The sequence below is a fragment of the Podarcis tiliguerta genome (assembly GCF_965153285.1).
Source record: "Podarcis tiliguerta genome assembly, chromosome: 5".
Classification (NCBI taxonomy): domain Eukaryota; kingdom Metazoa; phylum Chordata; class Lepidosauria; order Squamata; family Lacertidae; genus Podarcis; species Podarcis tiliguerta.
Genome location: NC_139538.1, coordinates 70,579,119 through 70,595,849, shown reverse-complemented (window position 1 = coordinate 70,595,849; position 16,731 = coordinate 70,579,119). Strand labels below are relative to the sequence as shown.

The following is a 16,731-nucleotide window of genomic DNA, read 5'->3' as shown; positions in this document are numbered from 1 at the left end:
ATTTTCACAACCTGCTCACCTTACACTGTCAAAATCTGCTTTTTTAGCACTTTTCTCTTGGACATTACATGCAAACTACTAATGGGTGAAGAGAACTGAAACAGATGCCAGAAAATTAAAATCAATTGATTTTCTCCAGAAGATTAACAAGATCTTTTATCTTGGTGACAAACAGTTCTATCCTAAATAAGCATCAATTTGACCTCATGGCTTTGAAAGGTTGCTATTAATAGCCAAGTAATATTCATTAAGAATCATGCAGTTTTCAGCAAGTTAGCTGGATAGGTTAAACAAAGGTCTTCCATTATTAAAATGAAACAGCTTGTAAGGCCTAAAGGAGGAATCATTATGAAACGGTAATCAGATAGCAAAATATGCTTGGTTCTAACAGATGCAAGGTAATATACGATGAGCCATTAGTTTTAAATTAACTGTTGGTGTCAAATGAATATATTTAATAATACAAATAGCAATGGACAAACTCCCTAGTCTCAATTCAGAAAGATGCTGGCAATTAAAAAACAATATTGAAGAATGCTTCAAAAAGCTTCTTCCATCTCCCCATCAAGCATTATAAATTTGTTCGTAATTGCTAATCCCATACTGAGTCCTCACACACCCTTCCTTACCTGGTGATTGCAACTGCAGTGGTTGTAGCAAAAGGGAAGGATGTCTCTCTTACCTGCTCTTCCTTGAGTCTGGACCAAATGATGTTATGGCAGCATCCCTGGCATCACGGACTTTAGGAAACAGCATTTCACTGGGGCATCTAATGTCTCAGAAAATTCACTGAAAATTGAAATCGAAAAGAACCCGCAAGGAAAATACATCCTGTCTGCATCTCCTTCTCCCCGTTTCCAGCCATCTCTAATTAGGAGTTTAAATAGGAACAAACATATTCTGCCACTTTCAGGTGGCTTAGGGCCACCACTTCTCACAGTGAGGGATTGATTATCTTCTTGGCTCAACCTGCTGTCCCACTCTTACTCAGTTTTATGATCCATAAGGGGCAAGGGTCCAGTGTGCAGGTGGTTGCCCAAACCTATCCAAGCACCATGTCCCCATTCTCAGGCCACACCAAGTGAAACGCATCCAACAAAATACCACTAACCATTGCAGTTGACACCTCAAATTGCTACAACAGTGCAATTCTGGTGGATGCAAGCAATTTTATCCCCAAATTGCTTCACAGACAAGTCACAATGCACCTCCAATAGTTCCCACTCCTCAATTGGGCCAGAACGTTGCATGCTCTGGATCAATCAGGAAAGCTGCACAAGACAACCCGAGAAAATACAGTGGCCTTCACTGCTGCCAAATAGGCTCTAAAATGAGACTGCCCTAGTGTCTGGTTGCAAAATATTGTAGTACTGTATATGTATGCTTGACCCGTCTGTAACGGTAATATGTATAGAGATGCAAGCCCTGAAGGCCAGAGAGGATTCTGGAAGCCTAAAGACATCTGTGTCTTTGGAGATGAGTCATTCTGAGAGAAGGTTTTTGAGAGGCCTGTATTATGTGAGCATAAGTTGATAAATACAACACCTGTTGTTTGCCTCAACTGGATTACTGTCTTCTCAGAAAAATGCCTGCCTGGCTAAGCTGCTGTAGGCCACAAAGCTACTTAAGAATATGTTAATTTTGTGGAAGGAGCAATCTCCAGATTCTTGTAGCCCAGTTTATTATTTTGGGAGCTTCTGCAGATTTGGAAGAATGTCTGTTTCTTTTCTTTCTTTTCTTTTGTTTCATTTCCAGATTGCCACCATTTAGCTAGGCAAGTAGGTTGATCAGCAAGGAACAATTTGATACCTCTTCCCTGACTTATACCAGCGTGGCTGACCAAAAATCAGTTGTCCACTTGCAGTCAGTCCACCTGGCTGCATCAGGGGAAAGGAGAGAGAGTAAGGCCTTCTTCATCAGTCTATCATTTGGTTCCATGCCCTCCTAAGACTGTCTCCTCCAGTTAGTATGGATTCACAGCCACGTTGAAAAAATAAAGAGGACACAAAAACCCAAAGAATAAAAACAACTGGAATATTTCAGTAGCTCTGTCACTAACAAGTTGCCTATACCAGTTATCCATCAGGAGATCAGTTGGAAGAAGCCTTGACAGATATAAAAAGACACAACCAGATAACAGATTTGAACCAGATGGCTAAAGGATCAAGCCAAGTTTGATACTGTTTTTGTTTTGGAAGATGCCCTGAAGGCTTTTGATGCTGAAAGAAAGAGTAAAAATATATCAGACCTCACCAGAATGGTCAAAACACATGAAAATTGTCCCCAGGATTTTAAGTACATTGGTTCCTGAATTATGATGGTGATGATAATGATATTTCAATATATATTACTTCCAGAGGAGCCCAGGGCAGCAAACACATCATCATCGTTTTTTAAGCATTCTAGAGACAATTAAAATACAGTGGTACCTCAAGTTACAAACTTAATTTGTTCTTAACCTGCGGCGTGCTTTTGTCAATGTGGCCTTCCGCTGCCACGCCACCAACACGCAATTTCCGTTCTCATCCTGGGGCAAAGTTCGCAACCCGAGGTACTACGTCCAGGTTAGCGGAGTTTGTAACCCAAAACGTTTGTAACTCAAAGCATTTGTATTCCAAGGTACCACTGTATTCTATAAACAGTTCAAAAAGGTATCTCAATACCATATTAACAGGAACAGAAAAAACCCTTTTAACCTATCTGAGCTAGGCAGCTAGAAGGCAGGGCAGGGTCGGATACACAGGAGGGGAGACCTATTAGGAACTGCCCTCCTTCCAGGTCCTGCTGGGTATTTGCTCTCCTATAACGTAACTGGAGATTACTCATTATATTTCAAGTTGTGAAGAAATTTAAAACCTGCCCCAAGGTGTGTGTGTGTCTGCCTGCTTAGCAAGAGATGTGTATCCCCAGAGTCTGGTTCAGCACAAAACCTTTAATCTTGGATTTGTTGCAGGTTTCTGACTGACAGTGAGCTATTGGAATGGCCTAAAGAAGGAGAGCTCTGTGTGTTTCTTTTTGAGGAATTATAGATGGGCAAACATGGACTGCATTAACTTGAAATAGTGTGGGGATTTTTATTCCACCTTGTGTATCATAAAACCTCAATTATTCAGAATGCCAGATGCAATATATTCGTAACTACTCACCAGATTAACAAGCATTTCCATACTGTACACCATGCTGACTCTTCCCCATGGAACAGCCTTACCCAATGAGGCACACTGCAGCTGTTTTGGACTACAACTCCCAGCAACCCTAGTGGTCTGGAACTGATTAGGGTTATCGTCCAAAGCAACGGGGGGGGGGGGGCAGGACCAAGAGGGAGAAAGCTGCCATGGAGCTAAAAAAGGTCTCAGTCATACACAGCAGAATAATCCATGCAGTTTCCCAGCCATGAGGGAGGGCCCCAAATTCTTTAGCCTTTTTATCACACACACTGCCATCAGAAAGCTCATTCGCTTACACTTTGGATTCCCTATATTATGCTAGACTCTATACTGTCCTGGACGTTTCCTGTGAGCCAGAAAGAAGAAAAGGGCAGATGCAGAATGTGAAATATTTACTGCTTGCTCTCATCAGGAGAGTGGAGGTGTATATTACCTTTATATTTATATTTCAGCAAGCCAGATTCACATCAATATTCTACAGATAAACCCCCTAGATAAAATTTACTCATGGTCCCAACCTTCAAAGCACTGTACCAATAAACTACAGCTGAGTCTGCAGCGGTGGACAGTGCTATGAAGCAGGCTGTCAGAAAGAAACATCTTTGCACAGCTGTCTCCCCCAAAGATGAAGGTAGATGAGGGCCCCACAGAAATCAACTGCACATGACTGGAGCCATAGAATTAATTACAGGATGGGCAGGCAGCACCTAAGAAACCACTGGTATGAACAGCAATGTGCATGCAGAAAAGATACCGGGTTGTTTTCAGCTAACTTTTTCTCAAAGTAAGCCCATTGAAATTAGTGGATTCAAGTTAAACCTGGTCACTAATTTATTTGGTCTACTCTGAGTAAATCTTAGTCACCCACAACACTCTGTTGCATTTTTCTCATGTTCTAAAATACCTTCCTCTGCCCCGGTAAGAATTCATTCCTCATTGGGAAGTTACCTGGCTCCTGAAATCTGGAGTTTCAAAATCTTGTGATCGCCCCCTGTCCCCAAAAGAGAACATGTGGCTCCCTTTGAAGCATTAAACATCTGGCATATTTCATAGCTTTAATCCCAAGACCTGAATATGATTATTGGAGAGGATGTGAGTTTGTTTGTCCCTTTCCGATTTTATTCCAACTGCTTACATGAGCAATGACAAGCATGTTTCATTCACTTATTATATTTTCAAATGGATAGCCCACCAGCATGGCATCAAAAGCCTTCAGGAGGTTTGCAAGACATAAAATCAATAAGACATCACATCAATAAAGTTACTCAGGTTTTTTAAAAAAAACAAAACAAAACAGAAAAGTGGAAAAGTGCAGTGTACCACGTTTCTCCATGAAACTTGGTAACAGATTTGGACATCAATTAGTGTTCAATTGCTTGCTGAAATGAAATATATTTATTGCCATAATGGGTTAGTAGTGTGTTGTGGGTTCTCCAGGAAGAAAGCAATGTACACAGAGGGGCACCCTGTTACCAAGATGTCCAGTCTTGACTCCAGTTATTCTTGTTTTTCCCTAAGAAAATCAGAATTCCAGGAGGGACCGTGGAAGGAAAGATAAAGCTCTTTGGTGAGACCGCCACTGCCCAGCTAGGTTAGTGGGTTGGGCCAATGAGGGGCGAATTTCAGTCCTGGTGTGCAGGACTGAGACTGAGTCAATCAAGCTATTTTCCAGGTTGGGAAGAAAATACCCCAAATGCAAACTGATCTGGGGAGAGTTTGTCCATTGTTAGCCAAAGCAAGCCAAAGCAACAGCAGATAATGAGTGAACCTGCCAGAATGACTCGCAAGGCAAACAACTCCAGATGACTCATTCAAGCAAGCCATGCCATATGCGGCGGCTGAAGGAACAATCTCTTCCCTCCCCTCACACAGACTGCAGCCTCCTTTTCACAAACAGAACACGAAGTGGCTTTCGGTTCTGTATGCTTGTTTTGAGGGATATTTTTGTATGCAGAAGCATCTCCTCATGTGAGACGTCAACAGCAAAGCCCAGAAGCAGATTTAAGAACCTCCTCTGCTGTTTGTGAAAACTAATAGCTGAATTGCTTTGTCATCGGCACTGTGAATGCTCATTCCATGCACACTGCACTCTTCTCCCGAAGCAGACCTTATAGGGGTGCTAACCAGGATAGTGCAATCTGAATGTTGGAATGTTCAGGACAAACAAAAGAATTCCTTTGCACAGGACATAGTTGAACTAGGGAGTTCATTCCCACAAGACACGTTTCATGACTGCTAACTTGGATGAGGATTAGACAAATGCATGGGAGATAAGGCTATCAATAGTCACTAGCCGTGATGGCTAGCTTCTACCCCCCACTGTTGGAAGCTGTGTGCCTCTGAATACCAGCTGCTGGGAATCACAAGTGAGGAAAGACGGTTGCACTTAGCTCCTTCTTGCAGGTTTCCCATGGGCATCTGGTTGGCTACGGTCAGAAGAGATTGCAGGACTAGTTGAATATTTGGCCTGATCCAGCAGACTTGTTTATTTCATCACAGCATGGAGCAACCTGGTCAGGGAGGAGATGGAGACTGTGGTTTCTAGCAGAGCTCACCCAGCCATTAGGCAGAGTGAGGCTGCTGCCCCAGGCAGCAGATGCCTCCCAGCTGACACCCCTGCAGGTGCCCCACCTGCCCCACTACATCTGCTAGTGGTAGAGGAGCACTGCTGTGATTGGTGCTGATTTTGATCAAGATCATGTCATTTGGGCTGATATCTCACTCAAAATTGCAACAGGGCACATGACAGCAGAGCAGGCAGTGTTGACAGTGGCAGCAGCAGCAAGTGTAGTGGTGGCAGAAGTGATGGCAACAGTGGCAGGGCAGAATGGCACTTCCTGTTACACCTCAAGCAGAGAAACAGGATGTGCTGCCCTGGTTTTTAGCATGATAAATGGGGCAATTGCCAGTTTCTATTGAGCCAGATTTGGCTCTAGTCACTGGGATCTAATATGTATGCTTCGCAAATCTTGGGCTGCCTATCTGAGGATTTTTTTTTATTTAAAAAAAGTCTAAAAGCTTCTATACTTTACTTTGTTTGTGTGCACGCACAAATATCCATTCATATTTATGATGCCTGTGATTGCTGGTCTCATTTCTCTTCTCTAATAACAGCAGCTTTATTACAAAGGTAATACCAAATGCCTCCCCCTGTTCAGGACAGTAGGGAACAATGACTAAAGGAATTCTACATTAATGTATGAAATGTAGAAGTCTGTAGTGTGCAATAAAGAATCAATAGCAACAAGCTCCCCTCCTTTTGTGACAGAAGGAGCCAAGCAACTCTAGATTGATATATGAAGTCTTAGAGGTTATTTTTTTAAGCAGTACAAATAAAACTAAGACACAAATGTCAGCATGATTTAGGAATGTATTTCTGTTCACAGAAAAACAGTGGTAGGCCAAATCACAGGAGAATCAATTTGGTTTTTTTAAGAACAAATTTTAGCCACAGGGTGCCTTGATTTACATTATTCAGTGGGGGGAAACCTCCATGATCTTCACTCACATACCTGCTTGGAAAAGTTGAATGCTGAAGTTCATAATTGCACAGCTTATCTATTGGCAGATGTGAAATATGATAGGCAACTGAGTGGGGTGTCTTGATAATACCACTCTGTTAACCAGAAGTGTTTCTATACCCTTTTACTTCCATTTTCTCTTCTGTAATAAATCCTACACTTACATTCTCTTTCAAAAATTGCCTCAAAAGATGAGCTAGGCTGTTGCTGATGTTTCCTTTCTTTCATTTTCTGGCAATGAAGTGGAAAAGAACCCACACCTGCTTGCATACATACTCTGGGGAAATGTGCGCCTTACCAGCACTGGCAGCAGTGCTTTTCGGGGTGACTGCAAATACCCCACACACCCAGGCAGAAGTCCTCTTGGCGCTATGCCATGTGATTTCATACCATCATTGTGGATTCTGGCAACTACCAGCATTAGCAGTTGGCAGAGCACAGCAGGGTGGGATGGCAATGCTCACCTAGCTTCCCAATGCGGAAGACACTGCCAGAAGCCAAGAGAGTGGGGAGATGCGGCAGGGAGGGCTTTGTGGTGCAGCGGCAGAACAATCCACTGCACCCGCTGAGGCAGCTGCACTTTGCTGACACCTCCACCACCTCACTCCTCTCCCTCTCTTTTACTGGCAGTGACCTCTGCATTAAGAAGCCAGGTAAGCAATGATGCCCCATCCAAACAACCGCTACTGGTCACCAGCCACTTTGAGAAGTGCCACTTCTGCCACAAAATTGACAGCTGCTGCTTCAAAAAAGAAGAAGGAGGAGATAACCTTGGGTGTTGGCTTTGGGATATTTGTCCCCCAAATTTTAACCATTCTCACCAGATAACCTTGATTCAGCTTTAAAATAAACAGGTGCTACATTTAAGTCCCCAGTAATTCCTATCTAGAGGAAAACTGATCTGGTAAAGCTAGCTGAGTAACTTCCAAGGCTGTAAACAGTGGGAGATGCAACACAGGAATCTGTTTGACTTCTCTTTACTCCTTCTGATAGCATGGCACAATGTTGCTGCATGATCACTCCAACACTTACTTAACTGCCTAGCATAGTCAACCATTGCATGAATGAACAAATAAAGGGATAACAGAAATGAAACTACTACTACTGTCTGCATTGTGGGAGGGAACAAGGGATGTGTGTGAATAGTTGATGCTATGTTATGGTAAAAATATGAAAACTAATATGCTATCTATTTAAAAAACCTAGACCTGCTCAGAGACGTAGAATTATTATTTATCTCATAGTTATATTCATGCTTTGATAGATTCAGTGACTCTGAATTCTCATTTCTTTCTTCCCATTATTTCTTCTCAATGCAAGCTTTTGTTTTGTTTTTGAAAACCACTAGGGCTCCAAACTTTAACTGACTTCATTAGTACCTAACTCACTTGATGAATTTATGGGGATCAATTTTTATCGGTGAGGGAAATTCTAATAGGTAGGGTTGTGAGCTAAGGGCACACTTACTTGCATTTTTAAAAAGGCAATTTTAGTTCTGGTGTGTTACTGCGATGCAGAAGGACAAAAGATATTAACATGTTAATGTTTTAGAATACAGTGATTGATAACATTTGTTAAGAATTGTGAGGTTTTTAAAAAAATGCTATGCCACAGTTTTGATGATTAGGCATATGTAACTTTAATCAGCTAGTTAATAGGTAGATGGCTAATGATTCTTACATTAACTAATGATTCTTTCCAACTGTGAAACAAACAGATTAAGGGGTATGTGGCAGGGGGAAATACTCCAGCAAAACATAGCTATAACTATATCGCAATTCAAAGCAAAGGGAGAGTGCTTTCAGATTCATGTCCTGCTTGTGGGTTTCCCATTGGGGCATCTGGTTGGCTGCTGTGAGAACAGGATGCTGCTCAGTCGGTAAAGCATAAGGCTCTTAATATCAGGGTCATAGGTTCGAGCCCCACACTGGGCAAAGGTTTCCTGCATTGTGGGGGGTTGGACTAGATGACCCTGGTGGCCCCTTCCAACTCTACAGTTCTATGATTCTACGACTGGATGAGCCACTGACCTGATCCAAAGGGCTATTCTTATGTCCTTACATTGGAATAGACTTACTTAAAGGCCTGGTGCCAAGTCCCACAGATTTCAAGAGGGTTTTTGTCACAAGTAGCTTTTGTTGGATTTCTGCCAGAGTAGCATTTGAATTCCTACTTTCAAAGTAAAATGAACCAGCAGCGGGAGAGCATTAGGTTAATAACATGGGGCTGCTTTTTCGCTCCTCTTGGGATGCAGAAAAGAACAGCCATATTTCTGAAGAAAGGAGAATGAAATCCAAAGGTTCTTGCCCTGGTAAGATGAATGCATTTCCTGATCTAATTAGAAAACTTCAGTACTTTGAAAGTCCATTCTATGAAGGAATTATTCCCCACGCTACTAGCAAAAGGAACTAGTGCCATTCCTCATTGACACAGTTCATCCACGTGGTTCTTTTACAAGCTGCTCTGATAAGGTACAAAACATATTTAAGAGTAATCAAATCATAGACTTGTTGAGTTGGAAGGGACCACAAGGGTCATCTAGTCCAATGCCCTGCAATGCAGGAATCACACCCAAAGAATCCCTGACAGGTGGCCATTCAACCTCCAATGAAGAACACATGATAAGCATGCTTCATTTTTCAATAATAAGTTTGTTGATCTGCCTGCTCACTGTAGCCCTTGCCACACCAGTCAATTTCATCATATAAACTGTGTCCCAGTTTATTCAGTTTATATATTTTCAGTTTAATCACACCTGCTGGTGCAGCAAAGTAATTGGAAATACTGGTATGGCCATGATCAAGCAAATAATATAAAAACCACTGTAGCAAAGCTTGTATTATATTGAAAACTTTCAAGTAATAAAATATTTTGCATAGCACCACTTGCCAAGCTATGTCAATACAAGATAATGGTTTGGGCAAATTGTGTGAGTGAGAAATTAGGAGCCTAACTAGAAAAAGGAAGCATAATATTGAATTTGCGTAGCAGGGATTCAGTGAATACAATATAATTAATTTGAAACTTGATCCTTAAGACTCAGTTACAGGGGAAAATCCTGGAGTGCTTGAAATGCAACACTTTAAAGAGGCAAACACAAAGCCTGACAATAGTCGGGGGAAATTAATTCCTCATTATTTTGAATTTGTTTTGACGTATCAAGGAAGAGAATTAGGGTATCTACAAAAGATGCTAATGCTCAGTAAAGTTCTTGTAAAAGACATCAGAGTTCTATAGGTATTCCAATGCTCTTGATGAGCTATTAAGTATTCAAAAGCTTCTGTATTAGCTGCAACATCAGAGGCAATTCTTGCATTCAGTGTGAAGACATAGGCACTGCTGTCCTTGTCATTGCAGTGAATCATAAAGGCCCCTGAGCAATGACAGTTCCTTCTAGAGACTACTCTTGGTTGTGTGGGTTTCTCAGCTAATGGCCTACTTGGTGGGGGTGATGATACTATTTCATTATATCTATATATGAGCATCGAGGCTTCTGGCTGACATGGCTATTCTGTGTTTAGGTTGGAGGAAAAAGAATAAGGGACCCTGAATCTAAAGCAGGGTTTTTTATTTTATTTACTTGATTTTCTAGTAATTTAAAAAAAATGTCAACCTTTCCCTTCAAACAAGTTTGCAGGATGACTTGCCAATACGCATATATGTATACTGCTTGCCAAATGCATAAAAGGCCTTTCTGTAAGACACTGAAAAACGTTGTCGTTTTGTTGCCAATGTTTATATAAATTTGGCATAATATCTTTAAAATAATCCCAGCTGTCCTGTATAGTTCAAAAGGGTGCACATGTCTGCAAGTTCATTAGTGGGTGATTAAAATGCAGAGGTTTACTTGACTCCAATGAAAGATGGTTTCAAACGATGACTGAAATAGACCATTGCGTTATTAGGCTACTCACTAATCTACTGGGGTCCCTCATTAGCATGCTTGAATGATAAAAGGCCTAAGAAAAGTTTCCACCAAATGAGGCTTTAAGTGGTACATATCATGCCTGAGAAACATTATAAGTCATGTTTATGATTTGCAAAACCTTTTAACAGCACCTGACTCACTGCATTCCCCCCCCCCCAGGAAATGAAGAATGCACACATTTGGTTCTAGTAGATTTCCTAAATGTTGTATATCAAAGACTTGCTCTGAGCTAGAGATGTCGGAGGAATCCATTGAAAATGAAGTATGAAGCAGATTTCGTTCCATCTACATCTTTGACCAGCAAAGTGAGCTTTGGGATACTTACAGTAAGTTCAAGTTTGCTTCTAGGTTGAGTTCAAGGTGCTACAATTGGCACATAAAAGTCTCAACAGCTTGGGACCAGTTTAGTTAAGAGATTGCCTTACCCCATACATGCCAACTCAATCACTTCTATCTGCAGAACTTGCACTTTTACAAGTGCCACACAATATTTGTTCTGTATTTGCAAGGACTGATTCCTTAGTGTGGCAGCACCTCTGCTCTGAAACCCTGCCTTACTGGCATTAGACAGGTGCATTCATTACACTTCTTAGATGCTTTTTAGAAACTTTAATGTTTCAGTAGGCCTATCCAGATGCATGATTTTATTACATCTGTTTTAAAATTTATTTAATATCCTACTGTGTTTATTGTTTTTGGATACCTTTGATTGATTTTAAATGCTTTAAATATTGCATTGCATTGCATCACACACACACACACACACACACACACACATTGTCATGGGTTCCTTTAAGATGGTCAGGAGAAAGAAAGAACATAGATGCATACAGTAAGTTTATTTAAAGTTAATGCCATTGTTCTAGAAAAAGAGGTGCCAGAACTCACCATGAACACCTCCCTTGTTCTCTTACAATGGCAGTGGTGCCACCTGAGAGGTGCTGGAACTGAGTTCCAGCAAGTTCCAGTTGAAAAAAGCTCTGCTTAAAGTGCAATTGTGCTGTTAATGAATCTGTTAACAAAAATTCCACTGGACAAGCTTAGGCCCTCTGGCACACTGAAAGTGGGTTTCTGGGGGGGGATGCTGACAGTGGTACATTCTGGTTGGGGAGTCCAGAATTGTGGCCACATCAAGTCACTTGTAATTGCTATTATTTGAATAGTACCAAAAAGAAACAAGAACTTCAAAAGAGAATTATTAAACATGTCAAGTAGAACTCATTACAATTATTATGGAAATTTGGTGTTAATGATATCCTCCTTTTGACAATTGCAGTTTAAGAAATGACCCTCACCTGTGTTTTTTTCCTTAATGGCATTGCGTGTAATTTTATGACATCTGACCATGACCTTGTGACAGTATCTTCATTTTCTACCCATCACTCCTTCCCAGATTATTTTTAATGTGTAGTGTCAGTGATTAAAGGAACTCCTGGTCACTAATAATAAATCTTGAGCAAGCAGTTGTCTCTGACAACTTAAGTACATTCTTGCAGTAAGCACTTGAAACAGATGCTTCTGGCTTTTCCTTCATAAGGCTACAAGGTCAACTGGAAGCCCTTCAAGTGAGAAATTAGTGTGTGCACTCATGAACATTGATGATCTCAGCAGCAACTGAAGTATTTCACTTTGTACTTTTGTGTTGTAGCTTTCAAGGCATGATTCAGTAACAAACATGGCTTCATTGTCCACAAAGCAAAAGCATGATTTCTCATTAGGCAAACAAGCTGCAATGAGCTTCTGTCACATGCACTTCCCTCTTCACCAACTTGCTATGAGGAGGTCAGAAGCTTCCACTCCCATTTTAGATCAACCACAGTTTAGTATGTCATATGAATCCTAAACTGTGGATAATCTTAACTATGACTAGTCACCCACTCCCCTCTGGCATGATGCCCCAGGTGATTAGCCACTTGCCAGAAAGCAGCCCTTGGGATGAAAAAATGTTCCTCACTCCCTGGATACTTCTTGATGGATGCTATAGAGAAATGTAAAGTGTACAAGCCTAAGGAAAGACCCCCAAAAGATTTTCCAAAACAGCTTTTAAAGAATGGAGAAGGAAATTTCTGATTCATTTTGGAGCCATTTCTAGATCTTCTTTGGTGTATCATTCCATATTTTCTCTAGATTCACATAATGGAGAAGGATTGCTTGGTTCACTCAGAAACGGCATCCTGGTTCATTTTGAAGCTCTATGTTCTTCTTCCCTGGTAGAGAAATGATTGTTGCCTAGAGGAAATAATTGAGAAGTCCAGGATTTTAGTGTAGCTAAGATGGGGCAGTAGTGTATATACTTGGCATAAATCACCAGTTCAAAATATTATTTTCTCCCTGCCAAGCTTTGGCAGAGTAGCAGCAGCAGTGGGTTTTGAATTGGTATAACTTAATACACACAGAATTGCTTTATGCCAGCTTCTTATGTGCAGGAATGCTCCCTTAGTGTGTTGGGTTTTTTTTAAGGGGCAGAAACAGTTTTAAGGTAGCATGACCAGTGTAGCCACACTGGGTACTGGCCAACACTGGCCACACAAAAATGCTGTAGAATGGAACATGGGGTGTCAATTTTTTGCATTGCACAGGGTGCCACTGAATTTTGAGAACCCAAAGTTTGCCACTGTTTAAGGGGAATGCATTGGACAGGTTAAATTGATAGTATCAGCAACATGGAGGGAGGGGTTATTATGCTTGTAGGGGGATTCTTGAGAGTGAATTATTGCCACTAGTATAAACTCTTAAATGAGGAAGTTGATATTTGTATGAAAAGATCAAATCCATTTTGCTCAAAAGAAAAGAAAAGGCTGCCTGTTTGACCCGTGCTGATAACCCTACTGTAGTTATTATGAGGTATGAATGAATAACTACAACACATGCTCTTAGAATACATTGCTGTCTTTTTAACAGTTTGATCTTGTATTGGCACCCGAACCTTGGTTACTGTAAATCTTTTTTATAAAAAAAAATGACATCAAGCCACTGCCTCCGCCATCTAAAATACTATGCTTGGTCTTGCATAGATGAACATAATGTCAACCTAAGATCAATTGCTAAAAGAGCTGCACTAACAGAACTGGTTTATAATTCATGAAACCTGAGCTCTTTTTACACCTTGGGGTTGGCATTGGGGGACAGCAGAATTTATGCGCCTCTGATAGCTGTGTGCCAGGCAGAAATTCAGCAGAGTAGACCTTCTTACTTAAAAGCAGTCCAGGGATAGTACTGCCTATCAGCGACCGCCTTCTTAGTCTTAGTGTAGCCCTTGCAGAACTTTGTGGGGAAGAGGATGGGGACAAAGCTGGATTTCAGGCTGCAGAAAGGAGTAAGAGCTCTCTTAAGGATCCCTAGGTATGTCACAGTCAAGAAGCAGTGGGCAGGGAGAGGAGACATGGGATGCAACCATCCTCAACTACTACAAGGGAAAATATTCCCACCACATCATCTGCTCCTGGGAAGGAATGGAATACAGATACCAAAATATCGAAAGGAGTAGGGTTATGATTTGGGAAGCAAATGCTGGAATGTGCCAGGCCCTCTGGTCTTAGCAGCAAGCAGGAGCTGTGAGCATCTGTTCCCTTTAGGGATAGCTTTCATAATGTCCTCCCTCAAGTTGAACAAAGCTCTTTTGTGTGTTACTACCTGATCCCTAAAGGGACGTGGGTGGCGCTGTGGGTAAAACCACAGTGCCTAGGACTTGCCGATCGCATGGTCGGCAGTTCAAATCCCCGTGGCGGGGTGAGCTCCCGTCTTTCGGTCCCAGCTCTTGCCCACCTAGCAGTTCGAAAGCAGTTCGAAAGCACCCCTAAGTGCAAGTAGATAAATAGGTACCGCTTTATAGCGGGAAGGTAAACGACGCCAGAGCAGCTTCGTCACGCTTCGTCACGCTGGCCACGTGACCCAGAAGCTGTATGCCAGCTCCCTCGGCCAATAAAGTGAGATGAGCGCCGCAAGCCCAGAGTTGTCTGTGACTGGATCTAACGGTCAGGGGTCCCTTTACCTTTTACCTGATCCCTAGTGTATTTGCAATGCCAGTCACTGTGATTCTTGCTCTCACCAATCCCCTTTTTCTCTGGCCCCCTCTTACATTACATTACATAACTTTGCATCCCTACCTCATGTTAGGCAGCTAGGAAACCATAATGAAATCCAACAAAATTTTGTTTGCTTTCTATTTTGTTTTAGCATTAATTAAATTGAAAGTGACTAATTTAGTTTTCGTTATTGAATTAACTAAAACTGAATGCACATTCCTGTTGCTCTCTGGTTGCCTAAGGGAATGTATTCCTAGCCTCCTTTATATATTACGGAGAGTTTAGCAATTGTAGTAAAGAGATTAAACTTCATTCTTAATCTAGAGCTAGGTTTTTTCCACATTTCCCTAAAGTGTTATAGAAAATAAATGCTGCCTCTCTTTAGACAATTGTTTCATTAGCTGGCAACGAACTTCACAAGCTTTCTGAATATAGAGTAATTTAATGACATAAAGTCTTAACATTTTTCATTAAACTATAAATAAATAAGTAAATGCAATGCATATTCTATTTTTCCACAGTGGAAGGTTTTGTAACAAATTACAATATTGTACCAAGACTCCAGTGAACAACCTAGTTTCAGGAAATGAATTTAATATCCCACAGCATAATACTAAACATGTCTACTCAGAAATGAATCCTAATGAATTCAGTGAGACTTACTCCCAAGTAAGTGGGGGTCGGATTGCAGCTTTTGGTTTCATTGATTTCCTGCCCCCCTCCATTCATTCTAGCCAGTGAAAGTGGTGGGGTTGAGGATATGGCACTGAAAGCCAAGGCGTTAGGACTGCAGCTTTAGCCCTCACAACAGCCCTCCATAAAGGATTGATTAAAATTGGTCCACACAGATGGAAAAGGGTGAGCGGGGTTCATTTTATGAGGACATTTTCTAAAAGTGTCATTGTTTGGAAACAAAACAGTGGCAAATTACATATCTATATAACACATTTATAATATAACATAGATAAAGTATACCACCCTTTATCCATAGGTCTCATGGCAGTACACAACATAAAATTACTATATAAAATCCACAAAATACATAATAAAATTAAGAACAACAAGCCAATAATCCCCCACAACATATTTAAAAGGGCATTGGGATGTCAATCAGCCAAGAGTCTGGTTTTCACCTGGACATATGTTTTCACCTGGTGCCTAAAGGTGTATAATGAAGACGCCAGCCAAACCTCCCTGGGGAAAGCATTCCACAAATTTGACACATTTTGTCAAATATGTCAGAACCTTCAAATGGAGAAGGAAGGAACCTATGGAATTTAACATTTACCTTCCCTTCCAAACTACCTCCTATCTGTTTGATATTCGTTTCTCCTCTTTTGTCCTTCTAGACTATTTGAAGGAGAAGCAACTGGTCCAAATTACTGTTCTCGCCAATATAAATCATGCTAATTGTTTCTGTTCCATTCTGTGCATAGTATTTTTATTGTCCATGACTGAGCCTTTCCAAATGTGTGTTGTTTGTGATTCGAATGATGAGATTTCAAAAGACAATTACAATTTTAGCAATAATTTTTCATTCCCTTTTGGAATATCCCCTGCTATAATTCTGTGTCAATGAACATGGTTGCCACTCTTTTTTACTGCATTACACACTACAATAATCCATCTAGGCAGCTGCTTATTTCCCTGATATCCTTTAGGGGGATATTGGGTACACATTTGATTTATGCATGTTGATAAATTGCAAGGCTACATTTATCTTGCTAAATTTGTTGGCCTGGCATATAATGTGGTTACAGACACTCATCTGTGGTGCACACAACTGTTGGCGTATTTCTAATACAAATATGTGGTAGAGTTGCACTGAAAATTCTCTAATATTGCTCTGAAATTTGCATATTCAGTACAGCCAAACTAATTACCCACAACTATTCATTTCATCAATTGCTTTGATGCTGTTCAGTTCTTCTTTAATGCTGATGCTTTTGGGCACCATTCTTCCTCATCTTTGCCCACACTGCCTTCACTCTGACTTTATGAGCATCCATGATGACACCATCATGGCAAACAGAGCATTATGACATCATTATAACCATGGAGGTTACCGCAGCTGATCAGATTAAACATAA

General features: G+C 41.0%; 1 protein-coding gene and 1 long non-coding RNA gene across 2 annotated transcripts in view; one reads left to right on the top strand and one right to left on the bottom strand.

The window, feature by feature from the left end:
- LOC310677313 (uncharacterized protein) overlaps window positions 1-16,731 on the top strand; it is a 728,781-nt gene that overhangs the window by 477,203 nt on the left and 234,847 nt on the right. The window contains exon 13 of the mRNA XM_083440141.1: window positions 10,776-10,942. The gene's annotated coding sequence lies outside the window, so the exon portion shown is untranslated. The remainder of the gene's footprint in view (window positions 1-10,775; window positions 10,943-16,731) is intronic.
- On the bottom strand, window positions 12,642-16,629 carry LOC310677620. The gene is made up of 2 exons (XR_014511339.1): window positions 16,529-16,629; window positions 12,642-12,845 (listed from the first exon to the last, which is right to left on the bottom strand). It is a non-coding gene; the product is annotated as an uncharacterized lncRNA (long non-coding RNA).